Source organism: Thamnophis elegans, chromosome 9 (genome assembly GCF_009769535.1).
Source record: "Thamnophis elegans isolate rThaEle1 chromosome 9, rThaEle1.pri, whole genome shotgun sequence".
Classification (NCBI taxonomy): Eukaryota; Metazoa; Chordata; class Lepidosauria; order Squamata; family Colubridae; genus Thamnophis; species Thamnophis elegans.
In genome coordinates, this window is record NC_045549.1 from 53,390,854 (window position 1) to 53,402,460 (window position 11,607).

The window sequence follows — 11,607 nt, forward strand, 5'->3', positions numbered from 1 at the left end:
CTCTTCTGCAGCGGAGTTTTCGGTGCCCCGTGGTTGGACTCTTTCCGGCTCCCAGTTGGATGATTCCGTACTGTCATCTGTTGTGGCGTGGCGGGCCCTTAGCTGGTTAATATGTCTCCTCCAGACCCTGCCATCCTCTAATATTATCTCATAGGAGCAGAGTCCTGTGATTCCCATGACTTTCCCTGGTAGTCATAAGGGGTGGCCAGCATAATTTCTAGCATATACCCAATCCTCTAACCCAACCCCCATAGACTGTCTATAGGACCCAGGAGGCTTCTCAGGGGCATACTCGGGATGCAAATGGTCCACGGTCATTCTGATCCTCAGGCCCATTAATAACTCTGCCAGACTTAGGTTTGTTGTTGGGCATGGGGTATCATGCTGCCAGAGGAGATATTTATATATCTTCTCCTGCCAATCTCCCCCTTCCAACTTAGCCAGGGCCTCTTTAGTGGTGCGGACAACTCACTTGGCCACACCATTAGCCATGGGGTTGAATGGGGCTACAAATGCATGGTGGATTCCTAATTCTGCTAGAAACTCAGCAAACTGTGCAGCCCTTAGCTGTGGGCCATTATCAGATACCACTACATCAGGTATCCATGTGTGGTGAATAATTGCCTAAGGGCTGCTATGACAGACTGCGCATTTGTAGATGACATTACTGACACTTCGACCCATTTAGAGAACGCATCAACTGCCACTAGGAATGTTTGACCCCTATAAGGGCCAGCAAAAACTAGGTGAATTCTGGACCATGGTGCCCTTGGCACCTCCCAGCTTTGTACCTGAGCCCTTGGGTTGAGGGGTCATGATAATTGGCAAGGCTGGCAAACGGCTACCCAGCAAGCAATGTCGCTGTCCATCTTTGACCACCAGGTGTAACTACGGGCCAAAGCCTTCATACGCACCACCCCTGGGTGCCCCTTGTGCAGGGTAGCAAGGACCGCAATGGTTCTGGGATCACCACCCAGCTACCCCATAACAAACACCCCTTTTTGAAGACAACTTGTTTTTTTGGAGTAGATAGGGGCGGAACTCTGAGACCAAATTCCCCACTGGCCACCCTCATTGAACCCAATCCAACATCCTGGACAACACCTTATCTTTCCATTGTGAAGTTCTGAGAAGACGACCTAATTAATTTACGAGCCTCTAGACAAAGTTCAAAAGAAATCCAATCATTTATTAGAATCGACATTCTGGCGTGGACTCCTGTGGAGCCGAAACTGCTTTCACTTAATTGTGTTTGCACTTTACCCCCTGTCCCTTCTGTCCTGCGTCATAATTCATATTCTCCAACTAGGCTATAGACATGAGATCTGACTCCGGCCGAAGGCATGCATGCAATTTTCCCTTCCATGCCAGCCTGATAATAGTCCTGGCAATGCTTTAGAAGTTGACATCTGGCTCCCCTCACTTCCCGAAAGCGACCTGTGTGACACAAAGACAATTTGAGTACAGGTATATAACTTAGGGATGTGTCCCTCTCCCAGGCTTGCTTGGATTTTCTGCATGGAATTTTGCTATGAGGCAATCAGCCTGGATATTTCTACTTTTCACCCAAGATGCCTCCGATAATGGGTAGCCCTTCCACTTGATTAAGTACTGGAGTTGTCGCCTGTGCCACCTTGAATTGAGGATTCATTGAACTTCATAATGGGTTTGGCCCCCTATGACCATAGGGCCCGGGGGCTCCAGGGGTAGTTGTCTCAGAATGGATCCGATCACAGGTTTTAAGAGGCTACTTTGAAATGCTGGGTGTATCTTCCCCAACAATCAAGGTAATTTCAATTGCACTGTGACTGAGTCGCAATGTACAAGGCAGTAGCTAAGCCTTAGACAACTTAGGCAGGCACCTTTTAGCTGTGCTCCAGGAGACAATGGAGACAGTTGACCCTGTATCAACTTCCATAAGGCATGGACATCCCTCTAAGCCATAGTGACAAACAGCTTTCCATTTGCCTTGTGAACAATTTGATCACTTTTGTTTCCCTACCACCGTCATGAACAGAGAAACACGTTTTCCTCCTCCGAGACTGGAATTTTGGTGGCTTGCTTGCATAAGAATTGCTTCTCACTGGGGAAATAACTGGGGAGCTATCAACAGGCAGGGAAGCCCTGCAAACCCTAGCCAGATGCCCTCTCTTTCCGCATCTAAGGCAAACTGTGGATTTAAATCAGCAGTCAGCTCGGCTATGCTTACCCCCCACATCCTGGGCATTTAGCTTGTCCTGACTGGGGATTACCCTGCTGGCCTCTTGCTGGACCAGCCTTAAGTTGATGGACATCGTCATCGTCGCCTACAGCGTCTTCAGGGCTGGCATCCCCGTAGTGAACCTCGAACTACTTCCCAGCGAGTTGAGCACTGGACTTTCCCTGCATCTGTTCCACCGATTTGGTAGACAATTCAATTGCTCTAGCCTCATCCAAAGCAGTCTGTAAATTCAAGTCATGTTTGGCTAGGAGGCGGTGCTGAATTTGGAGGTCTTTAACCTATAATAAGTTGATTCACGATGACATCATCCAGATTGTGGAAATTACAGTATAGGGTGGCTGCTCTTAAAGCCGCTACATAGTCATTGATTGACATGTTCTTCCTGTGAAACGCATGACGCATGACGGCGGGCCACACAGGACAGTGTAGGCGCATGATGATGTTTTAATTTTGTCATCTAAACCTCCCATGACACTGTGTGAATGGGTTGCAGTGCCACTAGAGTACCCACAATGTTAAACATTTCCCTTCCACACAGGTTTAAAAAACATGCCCTTTTCCTACTTTCTGACAGATTAGTGTACTCCTTTGCCTCTAAAAAACACTCAAACGGTTAATATAAGAGTCCCAGGTTTCTGAGGTGGCATTAAATTCAGTGAGCGTGCTCATAGAAGCCATGCCTATCTAACAGCCTTCCTTTTATAATTAAGGAGAAGAGAAGAAGAAAAGAAAATAAACAAAACCTTTTTCTTCTTCTGTCACAGTCATTTCCCCCTTTCTTCAATTGTCTCCCTCATGAAGGTAATCAGCTCATAGTGACTAATTTTCCCTCAGCGAGAGTTATCAGCTCTCAGTGACTGTGCTCTGACGCAGGGACTTAATCAGCTCTTTTCTGGGCTTTGTCCTCAATTCGAGATCCCACCTTCGTCACCAATGTTCTATCTGGGAGAACTCGGGTGGAGGGAAGGACTGAGGCAAGCCAGATCTCTTAATGCTAACAGTTTATTGCTAACAGGTTGCCAACACTGAGACCCTGCTTGACAGCTCTTTATATATGCCAGCTGTTAAGCAGGAACCAATCAGAACCGAGTATGGCACCCCCTAGTTGAACCAGGAAATTGCCATACACAACAGCCATGATCTTGGTTTTTGAGGTGTTAAGCTTCAAGCCGTATTTTTCAGATATTTCTGAGACTCTTTTGATGAGAAGCTGAAGGTCTTCATGCTTATTGGCAAGCAGAACTGTATCATCAGCATATCTTAAATTGTTCATCTGAGTATCATTTACTTTGAGACCAGCATCAATGTTTTCCAGTGCTTTGTTGAAAATTGACTCAGAACTACAAAACAACTAAGAGATCCAAAATTGAAGTATAATAAAGAAGATAGTATAATTGGATACAGTGCTTAACACATGTAACACAGGCTGTAACCAAGTTGTGGATAACTTTGCTAAATCCGGCTAGTTTACTGCCATTTGCAAATCCAGTAGTATATAGTGATTAAGGAGCTCTCCCAAACTAGTAATGTACTCTTTCTGGATTAGTATAGCACATGCAGAGGAAGCCTCATAGCAGAAACTTACCTTCTATAAAATATTTCTGCTGCACCTGGATTTAGCTTTAGCTTGTTATCTGTCATCCAGACCATTACTGAGATTAAACAACATCCAATGGTATTGTTTGATCCTCTGGAAGATATATTAGCACTACTCTGTGTTGTTGCAAATACAAGTTTGCAGCACTGATACTTGTAATGCTGGGTAATACAAACAGTGGAATTTAATTAAAGAATATTTTTCTAGTCGGAAATAACAACTTTATCCCTACTGAACATTCAGTGAATATGAATGTTTTTCTTGTGTGGACTATAACTTTAAAATGTATCTCATTAAAAAAAAAAGGCATGAAACAGTACAAAGTACCCCAGCATTAGCTGTATCTTTATTTACCCAATATAACACAATTTAGACCTGGGTTCTAAAATGCATTAATAGGATACTGGAAATTGAATATTGGTGTAGTTGGCTTATCAAAAGAGAATAGCTCTTTCTGAAAAACTAATAAATCATAGTGAATTACTCTAAGATATGATTAAGTTCAATTTATGAAAACTGGACACCTTCCATAATTTTATGATTACAGAATCTACAGATTAACTTTCACTGTGTTCTCAGTTCTCTGTTTGGAAAAGGTATTATAAATAGTTAAGACTAATAGGTAGAAATTATTTTCCCCCTAATAGAGATTGGGTGCCTGGAATAATTATTTTCAACCATATTAGGTGCTATTTTGAAGTGGGAATTCATTTATTATCTATTTATAAAATGTATAGATATCTATCTGTAAGATATCTTACCTATTAACTCTTGAGGTATTATTTGTCTTTTAGCCAATGTACAGTTTAAATATTTACAAACAATATTGCATTATCATATAAAAATAAAACATGGTGCACTCAAAATATATTTTTTTCAGAAAAGGTCACAAGCAGGATTTTATTAATCCATTTCAATCAGAGTTTCATGTGGGTAATTTTACTTAATTGGCTGTGGCTAATGATTTGCTGCTGACTGAAACAAATCCCCAATTATTGATTTTAGAGCTTCTGATTTGTGATATTTGACACTTTGTTATCTTATCCAGGTTCATTAGACACCATGCCTTTTCTCAGGTTTTACATTTTTTTTGCTAAAGAGAAAATGTGTCCTCTTAGTCCTTCCAGTTATTTGTGAACATGCTTTTATTTAGATTTAAGTCCATGATTGTTTATTTAGTACACTTCATCATTAGGTTTATGTCCAAACTAGTACAGCTTGTGTATTCTTAGATTGTTTTTAATATATCCCCATTCTTTTTTTATTAATTTCTACATTCTGCACTATCATGTAGTGCACGCACAGATAACCTCAGCTGCAAAAGTTGAAAGAAAGGAAAATTGATTAATTGGAGCTGTGATGTTAGAAAAACTGCATTTCCTGGACAGCAGGTGACAAGAAAGCACTAAAGTACATAAAGCCAGAATATCACTGGAAGACAAAAGCACAACATTCTACATTATTTGAGCCATGTCATGTGATCAAATTCACTGGAAAAGGCACTTATGCTTGGAATGGTCAAGAGCAAAGGAAATGAGGCTGTCAAAAACCACAGCAGCTAGTCATCAGCAAAGGTGACACTAGCCAGAACATAAAACAAGTGAAAGAAGCTATACTAGATTGAAAAATATGAATAGAACTGAATTGCCTAGAAGCAAATACAATTGAACAGCTCACCAGATTGGTTTGGTATTCAGGAATATTAGCAGTTTAAATCTCAGGTGTTCACTATCTGAGTTACTTAAAAAAGTAAATTATGTTTCGTTTCCTTGGTTCAATAATACAGCCATGGCTAATTAGTTTATTTCTCTCATATTAATTTGCCTCGCAAGTTTTAAAGTGTTTTCCCATTTGGCTTCTATACTCTAGAATCAATTCTATTATTGTTATTAGTTTATATTTTGTTTGTGCAACTGTCAGATAATTATTTATATCAATTATCACTTTATAACTATCTTAAGAAATGGGTGCCATTGTATATTATATAGTTGTATTGAGATAATTATGCATTTAGAGTTATATGAAGCGGGCTTGGTGCTTTCCATCATCCAATCTTTCTGAATCCAAAGCTCATCCAAGGTTAAAACAAGACGTTTATGCCGATCTTTGCAAATACTATAACGTTATGAGGACAGACGTATTCTGTTCTTTTTCTACTACATTTCTGCCATCAGTGTGCTGTCTCTTTTAGTCTATTCCTAAACATAAGGAACTACCTGGTCACTGAAAATACTGGTGAATAATTACCTTTAGTTGTCTTCCCAGACATACAACACATGCTAATACAAGGAAAGAAGGAAGGCTCCTGTGCTGGCAGGGGACAAACCTCTGGTCTCTTAAAGTTATAGGTAGGCTGAGATTCTTACATTTGTATTGACTGATAATGGGAGGCAACAGAGCACTATGTTCTTGATTCAAAAGCTAGCAATTCTCCATTGAAATCATTTTCCATCTGACAAAAAGATCAAATAAAATTTGGAATGTATGATAGCCTTCAGCTACAGTATCATCCAGTGATGGGTTTCAAAAATTTTTTGAACCTACTCTGTGGGTGTGGCCTCTTTTGTGGGAGTGGCTTGCCAGCCATGTGACCTGGTGGGAGTGGCTTGTCAGCCATGTGTTCTCTCTCTCTCTCTCTCTCTCCTTCCTTTTGTCTCTCTATCCCTTTTTCCTTTTTTTCTTTCATCTCTCTCTCACTTTTTCTTTCTTTTTTCTTTTTTCTTTCTTTCTTCCTTTCTTTCTCTTTCTCTTTCTTTCTCTGTGTGAGTCTGTGTGTGTGTGTGTGTGTGTGTGTGTGGTGGGTTTCAAAAAAATTTGGAACCTCTTCTGTAGGTGTGGCCTGCTTTCTGGTGGAACCTCTTCTAACCGGTTCGGTAGATTTGACGAACCGGTTCTACCGAACTGGTGCGAACTGGTGGGAACCCACCTCTGGTATCATCTGATCACTGGATTGGTTCATCTCAATAAATGATTAGGAACAGGTCTATTAGTCAGCAGCACTTTATTTGAGCAATCCTTAATTTTTCCTGAAAAATTATAAGCTAATCTCATACCAATTCATGTTTACTACTATTTAAAACATGTTTATGATGCACTCCTTTTTGCATTATAAATTAATGCTCATAATGTAATTACTATTTCAATTTTAGGCATCAGATTGGTTACTAAATGGAAATCAGGTGATACTATAGCATACTACACAGTATCTAATTATTATCATCTCTAGGGAGGGACCAGCTCTAGCCCTTCTATGGTGGAAATTTGTACTAGAAATAGATAAAGACCTGGGAAACAAAGTAAAAGCCAAATACTACAGAAAATGAACAAACTTGCTATTTCTTGATTTGCCCACCCATGGGAAAAATAGAGCAACTTTAAATCAGCTTTATCACAGATCAGGCAATGAATGGAAAAACTTAACCTAAAATCAATAAAATTAGAGAACATACATGAAAATTACTTTTCCCTATCTGCATACTTGTGTTGATCTCATGGAAAGAAAATGGCTAATGATTATATCACTACTAGGATTAGATGTAGTAAGTAACACACTGTGAAGAACCTTAAAAGATTGCATAGGAGACACTAGTATAGTTCCATCCTGGAATGAAATATTGAAACACCAGAGTGATTCAAACCATTAGTGATAATTGCATCTACTCCCAATACTTAACAGGCAAATTGAATGATGCTCTTCTATTAGTATCTGGCTAGTCAGAATTCTTGCTCAAATGCCTTAGTAACAGAAACTATCCCAATAGCTAATTTGTGAGCTGATTTTTCCCTTTCTGCCCCCTGTGTTGTTTTTCTCTGTCTCATTTATATTTGTGCATATATTGTGCATACAGATGTCACAGAGTAATCTATAATCATAACTGCTTTCTTTACAACTCATCCCAAAATGGGGAAAAAATTAACAGCATTATTATATATTCATAATGTCTATAGGATGTTACTGTATACCAAAGATGTGGAATGAGTTTTAAACCTTATAGCCTTCTGTAAATAGAATAGATTACCGTTCCTTAAAAATTCATTTCTCTACAATACATTAATGAAAAGAAATGCTTTCTGGGATTCCTAAGTAGCAAGTATTCTGCAAACTAAATAGGCTGGCATGCATCCAGCTAACAAAATGAAAAGAAATTGAGTTTGCGGTGTCACTTACAGAACAATCTGATAGTATCTCAAATTAAGTATATATTTAACATATCACACAATGAAGCCTTGACCTTTCCCTAAAATTCAAATGCTGCCTAAAACACTATAGACAAAATACTCTGTTGAGTTATAGAGCTACATTCTTTGAAAACAACAAAAAAGGGAGATAATTACAGACAGAAGCAGAAGACAACAATGTCAAAGGGATGGTATCAATCCACAATTCTTAAAAGAAAACCAATATTCCACTAACCGTACTGCAGATACATAATATTGTTGTTGGACATAACAGCTTTAATGTCAGGGTTCCAAGTAACACCCCCAACAAAAGAACACTCTGAGGCCTGAAGTTCCTCAAAGTTCCATTTTATTAGAGATGTCATGTTGGCACATCTGGGAAAATCCTAATCTGAAAGCTTCCAGGTTTTCCCCACCCAAATGAAAGCCCACGTCCCTGCCCAGCATGCACATGTCCATCATATAGACCAATCAGTCATCATCCCAACTGGAGATGCCTTCTAGTCACACCCTTCCAGGTGGAGGGCAAGATGTCCTTGACTATCTGAGAAAGGAATTTTATTTTGACTCTATACCTCCCTTACTCCATATAATCCCCCCTTCCACAGCAGTAAATGTAGCAGGCCGGAAGGCCCCAATGCAAAATAATGGCTTCCAGGCCTGACATTTATATTTCTCCAGTGTCACCACTATCATTCCGTAATCCCACATGTTAGTTATGGAATTGACTCCATTTTGTTGTGGAAAAGAATGTCTATTTCTAAAATAATAAAAATAACATGATTATTAATACTTATATTAATGCTCAGTTACCAATGTTTGGATCTCTCCTTTTTTTCCATGGCACACTCTATTTAAAAGGGAAAACCTTTTTAAAAAAGGTTGCAATGGGCATTATCAGGTCTATGGAAATTTAGTATGCCCAAGTCAATCCATCCAGTCCTCCATCACCTGTCACACTATAGAACAGTGTTTCTCAACTTTGACAACATAGGCAATTCATGGCTGGCTGCGGAATTCTAGGAATTGAAGTCCACACATCTTAAAGTTGCCAAGGTTGAGAAACATTGGTTTAGAACACGGTTGTCAAACTCATTGTGTCACGTCATTGTGCACATTGACGTGTGCTCATTGCAAAATATCATTTGTTTCACATGATGTTTTGCAATGTATTGCCTATTTGCAGAGCTGGGGTGGGCATGGCCTGTGCCTGATGCATCCAGCCCAAGGGCCCTTCACTTTGACACCCTTGGTTTAGAAGATCATTTAGACCCAGAGTAGGATGTGGAAACCAGGTATCTATTCTAAACTGCAGCACTGTGCCTTCATCTACAACTTTACATTAGTTTGAAATAATTGGTTTAAATCAGCTCATGAATTATAGCAGACCTTAATGTTTTTTCTATCTTTCATGCTAAACTCCAACTAGTCTCTGAAGTACCCAGAAAATATGACACTTCAAATTATCAGTGTTTAATGTTTAATGTTTAATTATTTTAAAATGAGATAAGGATTCTTTTGATCTACTTTACGCCAAATGTTTCTTCTACAACTTGTCCATTTATCAATGTTTTTCAAAATCAAAACATATTGAAACAGACATTTATTCAGTTTTAATTCTGAGAGATACATATGGATGCTCTTTTCTTTTTTTCTTGCAGATTCTCTCCTTGTGGCTCTCTTCTTCATAATCTTATTTAGACCACATTTAAAATAATGTGGAAACTTAGACTCACAGTTTTCTTTCCAATCATACCTATCATTTTTATCCATTTATTTGATATTTGTACCATCATTGAATTACTTCAACAGGTCATGAATTACTCAGAACAGAGGCTGCTCTATGTATGCAAAGCAAGCTTAGAATTTCTTTCTACTACCAACTAATGTTGCCCATCTAGTTTTATTTGGAAACTATATTTACAAATCCTTTATTTTGCGCAACAGTAGTATCCTGCATACAATGCATTGATTTCTAATAAATTAAAAACTTTCTAGCAGAATCCTGAAGCTTATATCAGGTTTATAAACCACCTGATGTGGACAACTTGGTCTAACTGCAAAAGATGCACAATTTTCCAGTCAACTTGTCATTATTTTCATTTTAATTTTGCAGTACTGTGGAAAATGGCGTGGTAGAAAATTCAATACAGTCATTTTTAAGTGGGGAAAAAATAATCCTACAAGTATTGAATTTGATTCTTATGTTGAATGAGTTGAATAAGTCCAGAAAGTCACATGACATTCTAAGAACAATTTGAGTATTTCAAGAGTTAATTATAATATAAATCTGTTGGGAGAGAACCAAGCATCTTTTCCCAGCTGCCTTTCATAATTTAGAAGTGCAATATAAGTTTTGTAATTCCATGGAAATCTTCTTAAGGTCAATTGACCCTTTGCCGGAAGATTAACTTGATCCTGAAATTAAACTTCAGTTTGTGTGTACCCAAATCTACTAAACCTAGACACGTTGCTGCAACAATGAACAGCATTTTTTTCTCAGTTTCCACAAAGTTCAAATAAGCAACATGGGCTCACCAACATGGGCTCACCCAGCCTTGTTGTAGTCTACTAAAATTTGATTTCTAATAATCTCTTGTGCATTTCCCAAACTGACTTTTTACATGCATATTTTGACAATTATAAATATTCACTTTGCAATTCAGATTAAAATATCTCATTTAAAAATAATTTACCATGCAACATAAACAGTGGTAATTTTGTTTTTGTTTGTTTGAGAAAGAGCAAGGGTTAATCTAGCTTGGCGTCATGGAACTGCTTCTGAATTCATTGGATCTTGGCCCACATTTCCTACTGATTTAACTTTCTGTTAAGTCTATTCATCAACAATTTAATACATAAGACGAAATCACATGCTGGCCATTGCCTGTTACAAAAAGCTGAACTTTGTTCTTTCCTGCTCTGTGTTTATCTTCCAAGCACAGAATGGAGACGGCTTTTCTCTCTCTAAAATCACTCAGGAAAATGAAGTAACTTGTATTTCACAAACAGGAAACTTACTTATCTTAATTGAATCTCCTGAGTATTTGGGTGTAAATGTCAGCTGGACATGCAGATTAAATGAATTCCAGAGCGATAGTTAATTCAATGAGTTGCAACAACCTTTTTTTTAAAGTCTCGTGCCATTTAAAAATACATTAGGCCTATTTAGTTGGAATTAAACCCATCAACTGAACTGCATCAACCGAGCTCTGTTGGTTGACTTCCTACATAAGAACAAGCTTTAGCAGATACACTATATCTGCAAATATTAGCAAATATTACGACCAAAATATCAAAATGTGCACCGTTAAAGTAAATAACATACATGAAAAGTATGTTGCATGAAAAGTAAACTACAGCAAATATATGTCAGTATCTAATGCCAATACCCCTTTTCCTTTCTAAGCATAATTCCTGCTACATCCTGTTAAAGACCAAGCAGAGTGATACCCTATCCTTTGTGGCCAGCTGATTCCCAGTTACAGACTAAGGAGGATGCCAGATCATTGTCCTTGTCCAATTAGTACTTACAAGAAAAAATAAAATTAGTGATTTATTTCCCCCCACAAGAACTGGATTGAATTGGCTAGATTATAACCTCTACTAT